The sequence below is a fragment of the Meleagris gallopavo genome, chromosome 12 (assembly GCF_905368555.1).
Source record: "Meleagris gallopavo chromosome 12, MGAL_WU_HG_1.1, whole genome shotgun sequence".
In the NCBI taxonomy this organism is placed as follows: Eukaryota; Metazoa; Chordata; class Aves; order Galliformes; family Phasianidae; genus Meleagris; species Meleagris gallopavo.
Window position 1 is genome coordinate 14,386,824 of NC_139415.1, and position 21,319 is coordinate 14,408,142.

General features: G+C 41.9%; 1 protein-coding gene across 5 annotated transcripts in view; it reads left to right on the forward strand.

Moving 5' to 3' along the window:
• Positions 1–21,319, forward strand: part of MCTP2 (multiple C2 and transmembrane domain containing 2) — a 184,648-nt gene that overhangs the window by 58,607 nt on the left and 104,722 nt on the right. The window contains exon 1 of one of the 5 annotated variants that reach the window (XM_085234347.1): positions 12,556–12,708. The exons of 3 other annotated variants lie outside the window; for them this stretch is intronic. The gene's annotated coding sequence lies outside the window, so the exon portion shown is untranslated. Of the gene's footprint in view, positions 1–12,555; positions 12,769–21,319 lie in introns of those variants that run through there. One more of the 5 variants, XM_010717508.4, reaches the window with a different exon arrangement.

A 21,319-nucleotide genomic window follows, 5' to 3' on the forward strand; every position in this document is an offset into this window, starting at 1 on the left:
TTCAGTGTGGCTTTTTCCCTGAATGTTCCCAGATCCTGTTATTTGGTCTCATTCCTGCTTGCACATGTTCTCTGAACCTGGTTGTTTGCATAACCAGAAGCATATTTCCTGACTGGCGTGCAGCCCTGGGGTTTATTAGCTGTAGTCTCGGATGGAGGTGAGTTGGTGCTCAGAGTTGTACTCGTGCTTCTTATGTTCTGCTGCTCTCATTGGGTTAGCTCCTAGTCTCAGGGTTTTCAACCTGATTTAATTGTTCTATTCTATTCCTGGTCCCAAATATTGCTGCATGTGGAACTTAAGCAGATATGATTCCCACAGAAATGGCCACGTTCCAGCATGGTTGGTGAACCAGGCACGCCTGCCAAAAATGCAGAGGTACCCAGAAAACGACCTGTGCCAATGGCTTTAGATTCTCATGCAGGTGATGCTCCAAATGGGTTTCTACTTATCTTTCTTGAGTATGAGTGGTTTTTTGATTATGACAGGCAGGAGGTTTAGTGGTAAAGACAGCAAAAGCAAGCAGGGAGCACTAATTAGCATACAGTAACAAATACTCTGTTCTTAATTAATTATAAAGCGATTCCTGTTGGAGATAGGAGAGGAATCTGAGCTTTCCCTTCAACAACAGCAGTCTTTCTGTGGAGCTCAGATGCTGTGCTCACCTAAAGGGCAGACCAATCCCCACTGGAAATAGGGCACATCCAGTGATTTTCTGCATGCAGTATAATCCACGGTCTCCTACAGCCCAAAGAAATTAATGTGCTGTTTTCCCATCAGTGAGATGCAAAGGAAGAGTGGGGGAAAATATTCATTTCAGTGGGAGGACAAGGAGCTGCTCCCATTAAGCCTGTCTCGTATTGCCAACACCGAGGAGAAATTTCTTAATTTTATTTAAGAACTTCACTAAATCATGTAGGAACATCAGGCTTTGAATAAAGAAAAGCACGGAGGAAGAGAGTGACTCAAAGGGTGATCTGTCTTACTGAAAGCAGAGTTAAGCTCTGTGCACTTACTGTTCCTCAGACTGTTTTCCCACCTTGTAAGGTTTATCCTTGAAGTCACGACTCACACATGGCTACGGGGGAAGCAAACCTTGTTAGTCTGCACAGGATGTTTGTAGTATTTCTGGAGGGATAAAAATAACTTTCCCAGTTTCAATTGGTCGTTTTAATGATAATTTTGGATTTGTGTAATGACATCTGGCAGATTCCCGGAGATGTTGTCTGTTGAACTACCTGTGCTATAAACAATATTCTCAATCTGTGAAGCTACTGCTGGATGGATTGGAAAAGAAGCAATGTTTTCCTTCCCATTGTTTGTGAAATTCAGTGTGTTCGGCTTCACTTTTAAATTGCTTGATTCCTTGTACGTGGCATTTCCTAGCTGTTGAGGTTCCAGGAAATACCTATTAATAATGAAATGCAACATCGCAACTCCCGTTCCTTCTTATTAATGGGAAAATAACTGCACTCCTAGGTTTAATTTCCCTGTAAAAACTGTACTACTCAGTTTCACATCTAAATTTTCCCTTTTTTACAAGGGAAAAAGAGGGGGATTGAAGGGAGAAGGAATGAGTGGCTATTTGGGTAGGCAACAGATCACTCTGGCATTAAGAATGTTCATGCTTTATCAGATATTCTCAGCATTCCACTCTTAAAAGAAATCTATGTATAATACTGTGCAAAATGTTCATAAGGGCATATGAAGTGTTCCATGCTGGTGTGCTGTTTTGCCACACGCTATGAACCAAAGTTGGGAAGTATTTTATACTTGCGCTTCTCAAACACTTCTCTTCAGACAAATTAAAACAATATCTAAACTTCAGAAAGGAGTTTGACTTCAGGTGGAAGCGACTTGCTCTGTCAGATTCCACATCTGACCTAGCTGCTGCTTTCCTATTGTTTAAGAGCTAGGGCAAGAGCAATAATTGCAGTAGGGGTGTGATTTGGAGAAACCATAATGATACCATGGGACTTAAGGTGTCATCAGTGGATTCTCTGAGTATAGCTGCTGGAAAACATTGCTGCTCCCCAGGTTATCCATGTCACACCCCCCTGCTGGAAGCGGCCACCTCAGAAGCCCTGGCAGGGACATTCCCATGTAGGGTGAGTGTGGGGAGAGGGGCAGGGAGGAGGCAGAGTTCCCTTCTGCTGTCACCAGTGTTAAAGATACCATCTTCAACACCATTTTAATCTGTTATTTTTCCTGAGGTGCTGTATTCTGTAGTTTGTAGTCTCTTGTGAAATAGAACTAGAATGGTCCTTAAGCACTAAAAGAGTGTTTGTGGCTTCTGGACTAGTAAGACTTGCAGATATCCCTCTGGACTCATCAATTGTCATAGGTTTGCCCGTAACCCCAAGATGGAACACGATCTATTTACTTTTCTAAATTAAATTTTAAGTTGTTTGCTGGTAGGGGGAGAAGAACTTACTCAGAAAACAAATACATGCCTCCTTTTCCCAATACATACCCCTCTTGTTCTCATGAGTCCCTATCTAACTTTCTAGGTTACTTGTGTGTTTTAAGGATGAGAGTCTGGAAGGATTCCCAGTTTACTCCATTTGAACACCACTGTAATTACAATTTCACTCCTGGCCTTCAGCAGAATTGAGCGTCTCATCTCTTGGAAAGGAACATACACAAGAAAGCAATCAAAAGTACTTACCAGCTGGTGCTGGGTGAATTGCACTGTTTGAAGTTCAAGGATATTGGGAGTAGTATTTGGTATTTATGTGGCTGCTTGGCATGTGACTTTTTATAAAACTACTCATATTTATATATATATTTATATATGCTTGCATAGCTTCTCTCTTGATGAAGAAACTTGGTTTCTCAAATCTTTCTTGATCCCTCCAGATAAATTTCTTGTTCCCTCTTAGCAAATGGTCTGAGTTGGTTCCTGTCTTTCTGGACTCTGCAAAATAGTTCTCTTTTTACAAAACATAAGCAGAGACAGCACATAGTGAAGGCTGGCACCCAGAAATGCTGTGACAGTGTGATTCCAACACTGAGATGTATGGCTTGCTTTCCTGCTGCCAGCTCTTAATTCCCGCTAGTAGACATTTCTGCCTCTTACCTATCCCTTCTGTTCTCCCCTCCATCACCCAGCAAATGGCTTCAGACATTGTATGCCGAGGGTTCAGAGAAAACTTTGGTCTCATCCTGTTGTTCTAACTTGGTTATGTCACAACTTCCTTCATGAACCACTAGGTCAGTTTGCAACGTGGAAATGCTGGCTGTGCTGAAAGAAAGCTTTGAAAGTTAGTGTGGGTGAATACTTTTTCCCCAGAACTGTGATGATTTGGGTCCCTGATGTCTACTGAACGGGACAGGCAACAGAGTTCTCTTCAGTTGTCTCCAGGATTTATCCTCCAAGAGTGTGACTTTTACTGAGTTGCGCTGCAGGGAGTTCATTAACTTTGTAAAGCAAACAATGCCATCTTATGCTTGTAGTACTGTGTTGAAATTTCTGTAGTCTGTCCATTGTGTGTTCACGAAGGGCATGGTGAACTTGCTGAAGAAGGAACACGGCTTTTGTGAGGATATTACTTGCAAATGTCTCTTATCAAATCTGGAATAGGTTGAGGTACCTACAAAATCTCAGAGGAGTTAGGCAGCAAGTGTTTTCCTACAGTGAGGAAAATCGTGGATTTGAGGGCAAATCTCATCCAATTTGGCTTTGTTCTCTTTCAGACATTAATCGTTTCCATGAACTTAAGATTCATCAAGGAAGTGAATGACGAGCTGCCTAAATAATGCACAACCTTGGAACATCTTGCCATGTGATTTATGGAAATGCTGTAATAATGCATGTATTATGCTAAGCATTAGAAAGCCCTTTCAAGCACCCACACTTAGCAGCCTGTGTTTCTCTTCCTGTTTTCTTTTGCTCCAGACATCCTGGATGGTAAATGTACAGGCATAAAAAAAAAAAAAATCTTATGGTAATTCTGTCCTGTAATATTTGGCTTGTATCCCTGTGCAAAGAATAGCATCATTTAATTCCCAACTTATTGATGCTCGCATATCTCTTATCAGAAGTGCTGGAGTTGGATGTATGAAGCACCTGGCTGTCATTTCTGGCTGTTACCTAGAAACATCACTCAATTTCCAGTGCTCTCTCTCCCCTTTTACCCACCGAGTCCTTAGGTAAACTGTTTACATTAAAATCCTTAACAGTAACCTGCTGGGTTTATCAGGATGGGTGGAGCGGAAGCAAGCATCAAGTACATTAATGTATGCTTATTTTATGTCAGCCCCAAACTGCTTGACACAAGGATTAGACATCCTTTAAGGCTGCAGTACTATGAATTTCTCATCTGGCACTTGTGGTTTATAGGGGCTGAGTGGCTGTGGTGATCCTCTATAAACAATGCAGACATCTGGAAGATGAATTTTAATGAGTACTCTCAAAGCTAAGTGCTCACCTCTCTCTTTTACACCTCAAATTCGCCCATTTTTTATTGTTACATCAGAGGGCTGGTTTGTTTTTTTGAAATTATCTACAGTCAGGGTGGATTCTCTCAAACCCAGAGGAAAGGGAATGTAGCACGACACACAGAGATGGGGTTCTCACCTGGCCTTGCTTAAGTGAAGCTTTAAGCTCTCAGCCAAAACACCTGGACTTTTTTAGAGGTGGGATTAGCATTTTTGCACTGAGGAATTGTTACATTTACTTCTGCCTACGCAAGAGACTTCTGTGTTTCTGTCTGCAAAATTTCAACCTTGTTCTAGGAAAGGCTCCAAAGTAAATTGGAGCAGCTCCAGGGGCTGTTTGAAATCCTAGCAGCTGAGGCTGCCCCAGCACTTCATGCTCCTCCACCCTTTTGCACCACTGCTCTGCAATAAGCTCAGATCTTCACCTTCCCAGAGAAAACTCTGCTCTGCATCACTAGTATGTTTTCCTAGGCTGGAATATAGTCCAATCTGCTTTAAAGTAAGCAGAGAATGAGAGCCCGCTGGCTTTGCTGGGAAATGGGCATTCACCAGTTATTGCAACTCAGCGTTAGTGTTTATATTCTGAAATGTGTAGACTGATGAAATAGGAAGAACATAGCTAGAATAATTGCTCCTGGGAATTGTGCTCATAGATGCAAAGTTAACCATTCCTAAAGCTGCTGAGGACAATTTCCCCGAACTTCCAGCATTGTGCAATTAACCAGACGCCTTCTCTGGGGTTTCCACTTTCCTCAGCTCTAATAAATACTAGTTCCTGCCAGAGGCGGCACAGAGAAATTGATGGATTGATGAAATGATCCAGTACCAGCAAATCTATAGCTGCAAAAATAGCCAGTTATTCTTATCATTTCCTTGTTCTGATACAATTTCCTGCCCTCCCACCAAGCTGCCTTGAAGACTGCCTGGATGACAGATCTGCTTTGAAGACAGTTATACCCTCTGCAAAGTGATGTACCTCTTCTCTTAGAAATAGCTGTGTTGAAGAGCAGTGACTGGGAGCAGGGTGAGAAGCTGAGTTGATGCCAACAGCCTTTGATCACATTTGGCATGTCTCTGGGGTGGGTAGTTCTTGTTCTTCATGTTTGTGGTTGTATTGCACTGTAGCATAGGAGATGTTCTTTGCTTGCAGAGTTTTACTTTATCTTCTATAGATGTAGTGATCGGCAGCCTGCTTGGAACAGCTTAGAACAGTGACGTGGGGACCACAGCAGCAAGCCACTCCCAGCTCTGTATACCAGCTAGTTTGGGTACATCTCTGCTCAGCAATGGAGGAAGTTGCGTGAGTTTAACAGGGTTCTGGTAGTGTTGGGTTTTTTTTTTTGTTTTTTTTTTTTTTTTTTTCCAAAAGTGGATTAATGAGAGATTGCAACTCCAGCCCTGCTGATGGATCTGAGAGCAGTGATGTTTGGCATGTAGCGGTGGTGTGCAGATGGAGTTGGTTACCCCTTTGGCATGTACAGCTGTCCTTGGTGTAGGAAGCACGACAGCCTTTAACACTACCATAAAGACCTTCAGGGATCTATGTGCTACTAGGTGTCTTGGACAGCTGGCTTTTGCAAACTGATCACCATCGTCAAACCTCGTTAATTTTAGAAGAGCTCAGTTGTAGCCATTCCTAGGTTTTAGATATGAAGAAATGACTGAAATGAAAAGACTAAGCAGTGCATGGGTTGGTGTTATTCAAAAGTCTGTTTGCTCATGGGAAATCACTTGGAGAGCCTTGCTTGGTAGTACTCTAAGCACTCTTGGGCTTATGTCTGCACTGAAATACTTGTTCTCATCCAGCACCCTTAAAATTGTGCAGTGCATTCAACACCTACAAGTGTCTGCATGACTAATATCCTTCAGTCAACAATTCTAGTGAGTCTGATCAGTCATTTCCAGAAGATTGTTTAATAAATATGGATGGAGTCTACTGTGCTTCTAGTTTTAGGGTCTGGATTTAGACACCTTCATCATAGTACCACAACACCTTATTAGGTGGTGATAAATACTGTAATAGAAGGGATATTCATTCATGTCAGTTTTGAAGGATGAGCAGCTTGCTTTCTAGCTATTAAATACAAACAAACACAGTTGAAGTCTCTCGCCTTAGAACTTTGGCTATGTGCAAATTTTCCTTCCTTCACCTACACCAGCTCAGAATTTATAACCAAATGCCAATTCCCACAGAAGCAGTTCAAGGCAGGCATATGCTGTACTGAACATGCACTTCTCTGAAAGTAACCATAATGGAAAACACTTGGTACAATCTGGTACAGAATACAACATTTAAATTCATTTCCCCATTCCCTAGTTCCAGAACTTGTCTAGAGCACAGCGTATTACTCTTCTGATTTACTTTTCCATGTCCTTTCCACAAGGATCACTTGGACAGAGGAGATATGTACACCAAGAATCTGCTTTTAATACTCATTTTTTTTCTACTCTGTAGATGTGGGGAGAGGAAGAGGCTTTTTAAAAGAAATGCTGCAAAATATTGAATAGCCATATTCTTCAATTTGCCAGCCCTGTATTTCTTGTTTGCACTGTTTGTAGTCTCTATAGCTTGTGCTTTGTGTTGGCGGACTTCTTCAGACATAAGAACATAAGGGAATGAATATATATTAAAAAAAAAAAAAGGCTGAAAAGAGCAAATATCTCCAGGCTTCGGTAGATGTGTTCAAACCATCTGCTGCTCATGTTTATCAGTGCTAAAGGTTGCAGTCAAAGTCAATTTGGTGATTAAATAAACTTTAGGCTAGAGATTGCTATGGGGTAAAACAATCTTTGTTACTGACCAGGGCCTTCGGTATTCTGTAGCTGCCACAATACAATTAATGATGTGTCAGTAGTAAGTTTTAACCTGTAGCTACCCTTAGGTTTAATGTTTAAAGCTGATAATAAGGTATCAGCAGTATGAACAAGGCAGTTTAGCTGGTGTCAAAGCAAAAGTGGGTTGAATATGAGAGATGCAAACTTTTGTAAGAAGCACTCAGAGCTCAGCAGGAGCTGAGACCACCTTCATCCTTTCATGGCAGGATCTCTGTGCTGTTTGAATCGCAAAAAGAGGGAAGGAAGCAGTGGGGTTGCTGATCCTGTCTGGCTTCCAGGACCAAATACTTCATTGTAACTCTGGACATAACACTGAGCTGAAAGCTGAAAACTTCATGGACTCCATTTTCCTAGAACAAGGGGTATCACCAGAACAGCCAAACCAAAATATATCACTTATCTTTTCCTTCCTTCCCAAATACTTTGTTACTGGAAGAATCGATATTATATTCTATTCCTGACTGTTATTGGATTTTTATAAATATATATTCCTATATAACTTCAAGCCAACAATAGAACAAAGACTTAGCTCATCAGTTACGTTAATAACTGCTTTTGAGATGTAGGAGGATGAACTGATATTGGTAAATTGCTCGGAGATTCTTGGATGCAGTTCCTTATTCTGCTCCCTGTGTTTCAGTTGTAGCACTTGTCAGCTGCTCTCAGAAGCACGTGGATCCCGTGTACAGCTCTGCATTACTTTGGGGATGAATCAAAACATGACTTTTCAAATGTTATTGAAGTCCACTGTTTGCACAAGAAACAGTCCTCTGCATCACTACTCAGTGGGCTGTCAGGAAAATTACTACACAGATAAAAAAAAAAATTATAAGATCTGTCACAAAATGCAGCACGCTTGAATAATTTTCAAAACTATTAATAAATCCTGGGTAGTTGGAACAACTGTCTCCGTTCTTTCTCACCAGAGACAGCTGATTGAAATGTAGTCAGCACTGAATGGTTTGACATGGTTGAGTTGCACTCAGATACGGGCGCTTGACTGAAAAAGAGGGAAGAGGAAACTTGAGATTCTAGTGGTTTCATTTCTCGGAAGTTTAAACTCAGGTTTCAGCGTGCAGCATTTCCACTGTTTGGGCAGAAAAATGGCCAGGGACAATTCTTCACCTCTGAGGTGAATCACGGTGAGTGGAAGGTATGTGTTTTTCAGGATAAGTCATTGACGTTGAAAGTGAGTATTCAAGTCATAACTGATTACCATTGTTCATATTCTAATGCCAAACTACCAACAAGTCTAAGTATCCTGAAGTTTTGAGAATGTTTGTGTAGTTACACAGTGACTTACACCTTCCAGCCTGCTTGGTTTGCATTCTGGGAATGGCTTAATGTTCATGGACATGAGGAGCAAGCACGCCCTTGGTCCTGCTCCAAATTCTGCCTGTAAAGCAGGTGCTCAGCTGCAGCTTATAGACCTGTAATTCTGTGCTGGGGTCACCAGGACTTCTTGGTTTTAATTGTTCAGCTCTGCAATAAAAGAAATAAAACAGACAAATGTTGCCATGTGGTTTTGAAACGCCTTCATCGGTTGTGTACCTGAGGGTTTTTGCCCTGGGCTAACAAATGTCAAAGCAATCTGTTAAGTAAACTTCTGCAAACAAGTCAATGTTGAATAGCTGGGTTCAGACAATTGCTTAGAAGCAGGCTAAAGAGATCTGTAGAGCTTCTGGTGGTGACCAGTGATCATGGCAGTGACCACCTACTTGTAGATGGGACAGGAGGCTTTTAGAGGAGTAACAACCAATCAAAGCTTTGAAGTCCAAAAACTTGTATTACTACACACAGTACCTGTAAGGTCTGGGGGAAGGGTGTTTTAATGCAAATGAAAGGACTACTTTTTCTTGTGATTGGCTCTCCTTGTTGTCTGATGCTGCTTCCAGTTCCCTTCCTTGTGGTCCTGGAAGATGTGCTGTTGGAAACAGTCTACACAGAGAGGTGGCCTAGATGTTAATGTGCTTTACTTGTTGCACCTCTGGAAGATTGCAGCTGAATTTGTGGTTTTGTGTTGAACTACTCTGGACAAATTTTGTTAGCAACCGATGGAGTTACATTTTCCCAGTAGTTGTACTGCAAGGAAAAAAACAGTGAGGGAGTAAAGTTGCTTTTCTTTGCTGAGAAAAGAGCTTTTATTTCTTTCATGAGAAAATGTGACATTTTCACAGAAGACAAATAGAATTTGATAATGCCAACTGTAGGTTTCAATTATATACATTTTTCTCTCTTCTTCTCCTAAAGGAATTGTTAATGCCATCCTTAATAACATCTACAGAAAATCATTTGTCTGTGTGAAGAGAAAGTTGTACTGTGGCTCATTGGAAGTAATCCATAGAGCCACCTGGAAAGATAATAAGAATTTTTAGATACATATATTTTCATTTTTTTTCCAACTGAAATGATTATCGCTATATTTTTCACCGTGCATTCATTTGTTCATGTGCTTTTTACAGCAGGATTTGACTAATGTTTATGTCAAAGTTCAACACTAAGTGAGTTAGTAACAACTGACGTGGTAGCTCTTGATGGCTTCAAAGGGCATTCGATGCATTCATAAAACATCCTCAGGTTGGCTTCGCTTATGTTTTACCACTGGCTGTACCAGGGTTTTGGTGATCCTTTATAGAATCATCATAGAATGGTCTGGGTTGGAAAGGACATCAAAGATCATCTAGTTTCAACCCCTTTGCCACTGGAAGGGTTGCTAACCACCAGACCAGGCTGCCCAGATCCTCCCAAAGTGTTGTCTTCCTTCTTCCTTTTCCCCATTTGAATTTGTTAAAAATGAGTGCTAGTGAATAGATGTGCTGTTACAGATACAAGATAAAGGCAGAAGAACTGTTCTCAACAGTTCTGATTTCTTGCCTGTTGGTAATGATTGGTTGTTTAGGTAGCTGTGAATATTTAAAATAGAGAAAAGACGACCACGAATAGATCAAACCAAGTCTCTATAGGGGCTGGAGAGCAGTAATGACTCACCACACACACCAGCATTCACAGGAACCAGAAAGCAGATATGGCTTCACACTCAGCATCTGCTTTACAGTGAGACAGACGTAAACTTAACACTTCTGTGGGACAAGTTGTCACATCCTGTATTTGTGACAAAGTTCTCATTTTGGTGGATACTGGATATAAGAATGTGATTTTTGTATTTCCATTTCCCTCCTGGTGCATACAAGCAAACCATCACAGGTGTGGCAGTGATGCTGGCAAACAACTGTTTATTTTCTTGCCACTCCAAAAATGGAGAGTCTTCTCTATTAGGTGGCCCTTCAGCTTAGCATTTTGCTCTTTTGGCTGCAGTCTGGCAAAACATGCATAGAACTGTTTTTATGATATGCATTTTGTGGGATCATAGAACTACACGTTTTTTAAGGACTATGTTGTTCTTCCAGAACTCACCTAATTATCTAAACCTGATGCCTTTCTTGTTCTAGATGAAAAGACAAAAAAAAGTATTAGTGGTGCAAGTCTTTTCTCTGCTTCCAGCTTAGATAGTTGATCAGTTTTTCTGTTCTCAGCAAAGTTCCCCTTAAAGCATGTATTTTTAATTGCACAAGCTAAGTAAAACTGGCTGCTCAGCATTTAGCAGAATTTTGGAAAGCCATATGCACTCTAGGAGTAGCTGCGTATTTGATATAACAGTGACTGTGGTAACTGATACTCTCATTGAAGTAGTGCTGGAACATTAGGAACTGGCCACTCAAATAAATCAGGAAGCAAAATACAGCTTTGTCAATACTGCCTTTTGCCCAGGTCCTATAAATATCTCGCACATGTGAGCAATAACCTTAATGATGCCTATGTAGATCCTTGTGCCTCATCCTGTAGGTTTGTGTGGGACTGGCAAATGTGAATTCTTCCTGTCTAGAATTGGTAGAGATGAGGATGATAATATGAAAAGTTTTTCCCATGTTTTCTTTCAGTGCTGAATGTAATTGTTTGTTGCACTATGACAAATCCTCACCACATGTGCTTGACAATTTGTTTCACAATAGCATAATGTAATTGCATCACCAGGTTTTACTGGGTGATGTGAGGTGTTACTACATCAGCTGTGCTCTTAAACATACTCTGTAAAGCCACAAAAATGACCAGAGGGATGGAACACCTCTAAAAGGACAGGCTGAGATCTGGGGCTTTGCAGCTTGGAGGAGAGAGGGCTCTGGGGAGACCTGAGAGTGGCCCTTCAGTATCTAAAGGGGCTGTAAGAAAGGGGGGACAGACTCTTTAGCAGGGTCTGTTGTGATAGGACAAGGGAAAATGGTTTCAAACTGAAAGAGAGGAGATTTAGATTGGATATAAGGAAGGCGTTTTTTCCAATTAGACTGGGGAGGCACTGGCACAGGTTATTCAGAGAGGCGTTGGGTGCCCCTGGAGATACCCAAGGTCAGGCTGGAGGAGCTCTGAGTACCTGATCAGCTGTAGGTGTTCCTATTCATTGTAGATGTGTCAGACCAGTTGACAGGGTTAAGGGTTCCTTCCAACGCAAATTATTCTATGATAACATGTAATCCTTATGAGCAGAAGATGGGGAAGTAAGTAGATTCCACTACTAGGCTTTCATTTTTACTTACTGTTTTGTGCCTCACATAGTGATACTATGGCCAATGGAGGCTGAACACCACAGGAAAGTGCAGTGATGTTTGTCTTGCGTGAGATCTTTCAGGCAGGAGTGTGGTGGAGGATGAGACCCACAGAATGCTGCCGAAGTACCATTTGCCTTTCCATGCTGTGCCATACTAATGGGGGGAAATCCAGGCTTGCTTCAGCTGCAGGCATGCAGTTAAAAGTCACCTCACCCAGCCCTGCCTTGCCTCAAACACACAGCTGTGCTACTTCACTCTCTCACTAGGCACCTGAAGATGCAGCCAAGAAAATGTGTTACGTGGCAATGCTGCTGTTGGTTTTCTTTTCTCTTGCCTGTAGTCATGCATGCAATTTCCTTTCCAGCTTCACCCTTACTAAGGGCTGTCCACCACCTTCCCCTTTGCCCACGGGCCTTTGGGATAAAACTCGCTGGGTTGGAGGGATGCTCAGGGTGCAGGTGACCGGGGGGGAGGGGATCTGGAGCTGGGGAGTTGTGATGGAGGTATGGGGAATGGTCCTGGAGATGGGGCTGCTCTGAGGGGGAATACTCTGAGAGGAGGCAAACAACGTGATAGGATGGTGCGGTGAAGGAACCGACGGCTGCCGGGGGGATGCTGCGATAACCGCAGGAGGTTCTGGGAACGGCCTCCACCGGGCCGCGGCGGAGGCGGGGGAAGCGCGCAGGGAGGCGGCGGTGGCACCGCCCCGGGCCGGGGGTGGGAGCGGAGCGGGGCGGGGAGGAGGAAGCGGTGCTGATAGCAACACGTGCCTCCGCGGGGCGAGCAGCGCGGGCGCCGAGCGGTCCGGCTGCGGATGGCTGTGCCCGGCTGGCAGGTAACCCGGCTCGCCCCGCGACGCGAGGCTGCGGCTGTTTCGCGTTGTTATCTGCGTGGGGTAAATACAGTGGCTTCTCTTAAAAATCTAAGCTGCTTGTGGGAGCGGGACTTTATGCTTTTTTTATGGGAACTGGTGGGTTTTGCCTGTTTTGTGGCTGGCCGAGTTGTTATCGCACTTTGTTCTTCTAGCGCTGAAGTATCCAGGGGGAGTAAGTTTGTAGTCGCGGCTCTGCACTAATTCCACTCTTTGCTTTTGCTTTGCGACGTGCAGCTTTTGCGATGCGGTGCAAGGGACTCGGAGCAAAGCGGTCTGGGTCGTGTGAGTGTTTGTTCGCATAAGAAAGTTGCGCTGAAAAAATGCAAACGCCTTTTACCCGATCCCTGATTTGATTCGTCCCATTTGCTAACTGGAAAGGAGTTTGGTTAAGTTTAGGCTGTAATTAATCAAACCGGTTGGTCAAACAAACAAACCTAAAATAATAAAAAAGGGGAAAAGCATTCACACATATACGTTAACGTGGTACAATTGTGTTAAGAGTATCTTCAAGAGAGGCTTAAGAAGTAAGCCATTGCTCTTTAAATAAAGACATCCTGCTCGTAACGAGAAATAATCCGTTTTTTCAGTGGTGTTTGCATAGCACAGCTATAGTAACTGACAGGGAAATGCTTCATGCCCTTAATGTTACGACATTCACTGGAAGCTAAATTACTGTAACGTGACTTTAAGAAAATGGAAATTCTCACCTGAATATTTTGGTGTTAATTTTTTGGTGATTGAGCCGTAGAAGTTGTCAGGTACGCTGAAGTAATTTTGGTTGTCTGAGCGATGATCCTATTGAATGGGTGCTTCTGGCTGTCGGGGTGAATGGGAGCATTTGAGTAATAATCCTATTTGTTTGATTTCTTGCTGCTGCTCGCTGCCGTCATAAAATAGCTTATTGTGAGGCAAAAATGCTTTCAGATGGTGGAGTCTGAGGGTGGATTCAGCATGTGCAGCTCCACTTTGCAATGACTGCAGGAAGAGTTTGAAGAATGTAGTGCAGAAAGGAAAATTTCATTTTATTTAAGATTTTTTTAAAGCACACTTCATTTTTAATAGAGATGGAGGTGTTAGAAACATTAACTTTGTTGACATCGAAAAAACCATCAAATAGGTTGAAATATGTAAATTATAGAATCTCTTGAGTTGGAAGGAACACTTAAAGGCCATCTGTCCCAACTCCCCTGCACCGAACAGGGACACCTGCAGATCAATCAGGTTGCTCAGAGCCTGGTTCAGCCTGACACATGTGTGTATTGAAGCTGTTTATTAAAACCTGAGATGTAAGGAGCACCTGCAACTACACTTGGCACAGGTAGGCACCTGAATAGCACGGGGATTGACCCCACTGCACAAGGTGGTAGCAGAAGGGTGGAGGTTGCTTGTCCCCTCATCTGAGGTAATTACTACCAAGACTGAATCAGCTTCACTGCAAGGAGCATCAGCTGCAAGACTGGATCAACTTCTTTTTTTTTTTTCTGTGATGTCTTTTGCATGAGTTTAAGCTGTTTGCCAGGTAACTGCGTTGATGAAATTCCTCTTATTTGAACAGATAATTGTTTATAATACGTGCTCAGGCAAGAATTGTTCCTAAGGATGTTCCTGTCTGCGATGCTGAGGCCCTCTGGGTTTTGGGGCTGTCTATGGCAAATCGGGTTGGGCTGACATGCGGCCTGCATCCCATGGTTACCCCCACAGAGATTTTCTGTACATCTGTTTGGCTGGTTTGGTTTAAGTCATAGTGAATTGCTTATCTCCTCATCTCTGAAGAGGGTTTCTTGTTGTTAGCTGAAGGTTGCCATGAGACCTCTGCTAGCTATAATGACCTCTGCACTTGTGTAGCAGCTTGAGGTGCTTCCATGACTGGAGAACCTGTCAGTTTTGGTCACTCATCCCTATACTCTGAACTAATTTTAGTGGGGGAGTTTGAATTTTGGTCTGTCTGGGCGGTCTGTGGAGATGTGGGGCCTTCTAGCTCGCTCTGGAGGGAAGAAGGAAGCTTCACCTTGGCGGAGGAGGCCAAAGCATGCTAAATATGCCCTAATTTCCTCTGTACCGGTCCCATTCTTGAGTGGAAAATTGCTCCTGATTTCCTCAGACCTAGAGGATTTATGTTGGCATCCTTCCCACGTTCCCATTTTACTTCAAGTTGTATTTATTAGACAGCTTACATGCAATAGAAGCTTGCTTCTAAGTGACAGGACCTCTTTTCCCCAGACTATTCCTACCTACATTAAGCAGTTAAATGTTCCCCAGGTCCTGGGGGACTGTTTCTCAAAATGAAATTGCTCTTTGCAGGATTATGAGGTTGTCAGAGACACAAGTGCCTCCAACACTGCTTTCAAATTGAGTATCAGCCTAACAGCTGCACCTGAGTGTGCCTGTTGATGCTGTAACAATCAAGTGATAGAAGAAAAGGAGTTACTCGTTTTTTGGGCAGTTTGGGTCTCTAAATTTACACTTTTTTGGGGGGGGGGGGTATCCCATGTCCCATGTAAATGAGAGTCCTGAAAGAGGGCTATAGAATCATGCGCTAAGAGAAACTGGGCCAAGTTTCCTGTCCAATTGACCCAACGATTGATCATCTTACTAAACGCTTGGCAGTTTCTCACTTGAAGAAATTAGATTGGGTGTAACTACAGGTTTACCAGCATTGCCACAGACTGGGGTGATTGCTGCGTTGGTTGTTTTGCTCTACCTTAGGCAGCAATTATAAGGAAGTTGTTAATAAAACACTTTTATTTGTTAGCTGTGCTCCATCTTCCCTGGATCTCCAGTACTGTGCAAGTAGTGGGGCACTGTGTGCCTGTTCTGCCCCTAAAGTGAGGAGGACTTCTGAAAGCAAACTGTGCTGTTGCTGCCCACCTTATAGCTTGTTCTTTCTGTGCTAGGGCAAATACCTTCGCCTGTGTATTTTTATTTGTACTAACTCATCGTGTAGCCACTGTGCTGATGTAAAGCAAGTTCCTACTAAAAGTATTTGGGGATTACAAGTTTTGTTGTTGTTCATTAAAAATGCGGTCATTAAAACAAGGCAAAACCTCACACAGACAGTTGGAGGCAAGCTGAAAACCGTTTGACCTATCCTTTCCACCTAAAAATTGCTCATTATTTCATATAACTCAAAAGCTGAAGTGAGAGTAAATGGGAAAAGTTCAGTGATTTTTTTATTTTTTTTTTTATCCTGACTTTCTTGTCGGTGAAAGGAGATACTGGTTCACACACACAGCTTACCCATGGAACTCGTGAGTGTATAGCATTCCTTCTGCTTATTCTAAACTTTTAAGACAAATCCGTGTAGGAAAGCGTTCTAGAGGTGTTAATCTCAAAGCTGCAGATATGATTTCTAGCTGAAACAGCCCCTAAATGACAGATTTCTGGAAACCAGGAGATTATTTTTCTGGTGGAGTCTGTATAATTTGTATTCTTTTTTCTGAACATCTGCTTTTGGTCAGAGTTAGAGGCGGCTTATTGGGCTGAAGTGGTATTTGGAGCAATGCAGTCTACTTCCATGCTGTATGGGATAAAAATTCGGAGAGATTATTTTCAGGTCGCCATTACTTTGCCCAAAATGTACCCCAACAGGTGAATGTTGGATGCAACTTTAATTTTCAAGCTTAAGGGAAATCTGCAGGAGCGTGCATAATACAGTTTCCTTAACTTTTGATCAGTTAGCTATTTATAACCTTCTGCAAATCAATCTGATGTTTTGCAAGGTTACCCTACAGCTGCCAAGTTTCATTGTTTTATCAATGAAATAATTGAATTATTTTGGGAAAATCAGAAGAACGTTATATTTCTGCTGATGCCACCTTCTGATAAGCACTGCACCAGGGCTGACGGTGGCAGATTGTGCCTGTGCTTTCCATTGACCTCAGCTGTTGTCTAAGAAAAACAGACCCTTGAGCTGTGAGCCTTCAAGGCATCGTGTGGAATTTGTGCTGGAACATTTCCAGCTTGGATGTGCATGTTTCCAGCCTCCCTGTCACCAGAGAGAGAGGACCCCACTTGTGTAGGTGGGGTGCGTGGGGAGGCCGCCTTTGGTCTTACAGCATTGCTTGGTGGTAATGCTTTCTGACAGTCCTTAACTGCTAGTAGTTAATTTAAATGCTTTCTTTTGGTTTCTTGGTTAATGTGTGGGGAGAGTTGAGTTAGGTTGATGCAGAGGATGACTTTTCTGCTTGTTTCGCTTGTATTTACACAGATGCTCCTTGCTAGCTTGTTTTCACATTCCCACAAGAACAATTTGCTAAAATACCAGTAAGATAGTGACATAGGTTTTAAAATCTTTTTGTTGTTATTTTGTTTACCTTCTAGATCAGGCGGGAAAAAAAACATTCATCTCCTTCCTTTCTGGAAAGTACTTGTACCCTTGACCATTCTTCCTGTTACCCACTCCTAAGAGCTCCATTTGTATTCTGCAAAGTAAATTCTGCTTCAGTAGAGTCTTTAGGTTGATACAGCCTTCATTGTTTCAGAAATTCTTGGAATTGGGTGGCTTTGCTGCCTTAAAATCAGAGATAAAATCTAATTTAGAAAGAGTTCCAGCTCCGTACAATGCGATAAATTAAAAGATAAAATCTCTGGGGGATTTTCTAGCAAGTGCTTTTATTCCTTTTTTGCTCTTAAATATAGGAGAACTGCTCAAGAACTAAGTTTTATCTGGGATATGGCGTATAATCTAGATTTTTTGATAATCTCTTTACAGAGACGAGTGAAAATGAGATGGCTATTACAACTTAAGCAGGCATTTGTTTGTAATGCCGCTGATGTGGAAGTGATGATGATTTGGAGCTGTTGGCAAGGACTGGCAGAATTTCTCAACTCATATTATCATGGCTGTGATTTATTTTTTTTTCCTTTTTAAACCTGGCTTATTTGGCTTTAAGTGGGAAGGGGCTATGGTACTTTGTTCATTGAAATTTTGTTGCAGACCAATTCCCCTTAACATAAAGCCCTGTTGCATCTGATGTTTTTGACAAATTCAAATGAAAACATCCACATAAATTGAAGTAACACAACTCAGTTCTTTATTGCTGCTTTCAAGTGGAATGTTTTCTGGCATCTTCCCTCATGGGAAACATCTGCAGAAGCAAATGACAAATCATTAATGTTAATTCAATAGCCAGCTTTGTTCCAGGTTTCTTGTACTTGGAAACAATTAACTGGAGAGTTTTGTTTTGCCTTTTCTTTCTTTCTTTTTTTTTTTTTTTTTTAAATACAAATACTTGATCTCTTATGCTAGTGGATTTCTCAGAACTGATTGTGCGTTTATATTCTAACTCCCTATTCCCTACTCAAATAGCGGTAATTGTGATGGTACAGTTGTGGTTGGGGTGTGATTCTGTGTAAGTGGCTGCGTTATGTTTAACTTCATAAAACTATAATTTGATACACAAAGCTTAATACGTGCTAGGTGAGGACGTGTGAGTTTTGGATTGGAGCCTGCTTCTTCTGATTCAGGAAGGATTCCTGTTTTTAACATCCGCTAAACAATACTGGATGTCTCATAGTCACATTTAGCAAAAAAAATATCTATCTGGTCTTTGATACTAATCAAATGAAAGATCAAGCATTCATCTACTTAAGTGCAGAACCAGAAAACCTCTTAATCTATTTAGGTAACTGCAGGCAGTTCCCATTTTGGGACACTTGTCAAATCACCGCCTCTTGCCTCTATTTGTTAGGCACAGGTAAATGGAATCTGGATAGCTCTTAAATCCTTTAAAAGAATTACTGCATCTTTAAAAGGTTTTTATTGACAGCTGGTGCAAAAACTTTGTTTATGAGCTCTAAGTGGTTGTAATCTACAAAGAGGAATAGGACGTTTTGTAATGATGCTAGCTGTATTAAAGCAGCTTTTGGTTAGCATTTGTCAGAAGTAAATAGCATTGATTCATCAACTTCGCTTTTTGTTCGTTAATTGTAGGGTAGGTGATATTAATTTAGGCAATTAAAATTTAGTAGAATGTGTGAACGGGACATGGTGATGAACAGTGGACTGGTTGGTTTGATCTGCTCTGAAATCTCCTGCCTGAAGCTGAATATACGTGGAAGGAGAATTAGAAACGCCCTGTGGTAATGATGTGAGCAAATGAGCAATTGGGCAGCATGAGAAAGGTGCTGCAGGCATGCTGAAGGGAAGACATTTCAATTTCAACAAAATTTGCCCCACCTCACCTGGTGAATTTACCTTGGATGAGTCAAGTCCTATGGTATTTTTAAGGGCTGTATAAATTGCTTGGAATTTTTCAGATGAGTGAGTTGGTCTGGACGTAAATCTGTCTCTTTGGGTCCTTCACCTGGGTACAGCATGGGGACGTGAGAAGCTCTCCAAACCTGGGGTTTGTGTTCTTCAGTCAATCCAATGTCACTGAAATGGGTTAAAATCCATCAAACTCTGGTTCTTGAATAAAAGTATTCCAAATACTGTTCTGCTGATGTTTAGGTGTCTTAGGCCAACAGATGAGGTAATCACCCTGATGGCGTTCAGCGAGAACGGACAGTGCTTATAAAGGTGCTCTTCAGACAGTCCTAGACAGGACAGAATATTTTGGAAAATTCTGAGTTTAGAACAAAGAACAGTGAAGAAAATTGCCAGTGACATCAGATTGAATGACCAGAATGACAGTGTAATGTCAGTGAGCCTAATTCTGACAGAATGCAGTGCCTGCAGCTAGCTGCAGGGAGGACAAAGATGTGCAACATCAAAGCTCTTCAGGGGGTTTTGTCATATAAATGAACTATCTTAGAAGATCTAAAAGTGAGTTTTTAAGTTACCTGATACAAACAGTCTTCGTGTTTTGGGTAGCTTTTCTGTTCAAGTCACTTACTGGGATGCACCAGAATTAACACTTCACTGTAGTGTTGAGGCTCCATGAACTTTTGCAGCTAAAACCCTGAATGGTTCACTTCATCCTTGCATTAAGTTGCTGCAAACCCATATATTTCATTTTTTAATCTTTTTGTTCGATCTTCTAATAGTTACTGGAACTGTAGCTTGTGGTTTTCCTGAGATTGGTGTCAGTCTGTAAGGGCTTTAGCTTTAGCAAAGTGAAAAACTGGTGTGTAGACTTGGGTAGGGTCAGTATGTGATTGCTAACAAATGGGAGTGAAATTTACCAACTTTGTCTGGTCTTCTCAATGGGAAAATTGGGCTGTAACAGAACCAAGAGATAAGTTGCAATTTCTTGTTCCTGGAGGCTGAAAACTCAAATGGTGTATGGAAAGATAAACCTCAAGTTTCATTTCTGTGAGAAATGACGAGTGGTTAGAGAGACCTATGCTGGCGTAAGCTTAGTCTGTACAATAAAGAAAGAAGAAGTTTAAAGGAGTCATTAGGTTTATTCTGCCAGTTGCATGCTGAACATCTGACTGCCACATCACTTGGAGGAATGGTCTGACAGGTTTCAGTTACGTGCTTTTGCTTTTTCATATTTAAAGTAAGATATTACTGTCTGTCGAGGATGAATCCATTCCCCAGGGCCGCAGGTATAAATAAGCAGGTTGAAGCTCCTTCACTCGAGAATGAAGGCATCCTGATGCATGTGCTCACTTCTCCATCCTGTCCTACTTCTTACCCAGAAGCCAGGCTAGCGTAAGCAAGAGAAATTTTCTTGGCATTAGTGGTTAGTTTATATTATAGCTCTTTTCCACATTTTAACCAAATTAAATGTATTGCAGCATATATTTAGGAAGTTAGCAATGCTCCTTATGGCTTACTCTTATTATCTAAGTTACTGTCATTTTTAGAAGCATAGCATTGCTGATACAATTTTCTTCTGAACTTACCAACAGGTGCACTGTATCCTTGCTACCTTATGGCCAAGGAATGCCAAAACAAGGCTTTCAAATGTGCGTATTTCCAGGAATCTTTCCCTAATAATTTTCTTCTCCTGTCTTATTATTTTCCTTAGTTTCTTATCTCAGGGTCTTTCAGAGTTGAATTTTGGTGTAGCTGAGCCAAATTATGAAGCTCTATAAACTGTTCAGGTATTAGCTTTCCACTTAAATGATCATGACTGTAACATGGGCATAAATGTGCAGTAGTTCTCTATGCTCAAGCTTAATTTCTTGGTAGCTGAGAATTGGGCTTTCCAGCAATGCTGCCCTAGAAAAACACGTCAGTGAGAGAATTGTTTTGTGTCCCTCCAAAAACACTTGTCTGAGATTTATCATATGGAGGTCAGAAACATATTTATTGTGGCTGTGAATCAGCTCCCTCTGCATGGAAGATCGGACGACTGTTTTGCTGAACGTGAGATACTTGTTTTATTCTTGGTTTAAACTTCCGTGAGATTCTAGGTTCTCCATTTCACTTGTGGTGTGGTGACCATCCGTCATCGTCTCTGTGCTGTTATGTGGTCACACGTTGTTTCTGGGGTGCGTGACAGCGCGAGAAGTGGCACTGAAAGCCTCAAACGTTTCCTTTCACCAAAAGCTTCCTGGAGGATTCATTCTCTGCAGCTTTTCCAGTCTCACCTTTCCCAGTGGCAATGCCTGATGCAGTATACCTAGATGCAAGGATTTGCTGTATAAAGGCTGGTGGTTCTTACCAAGCTAGCATCAG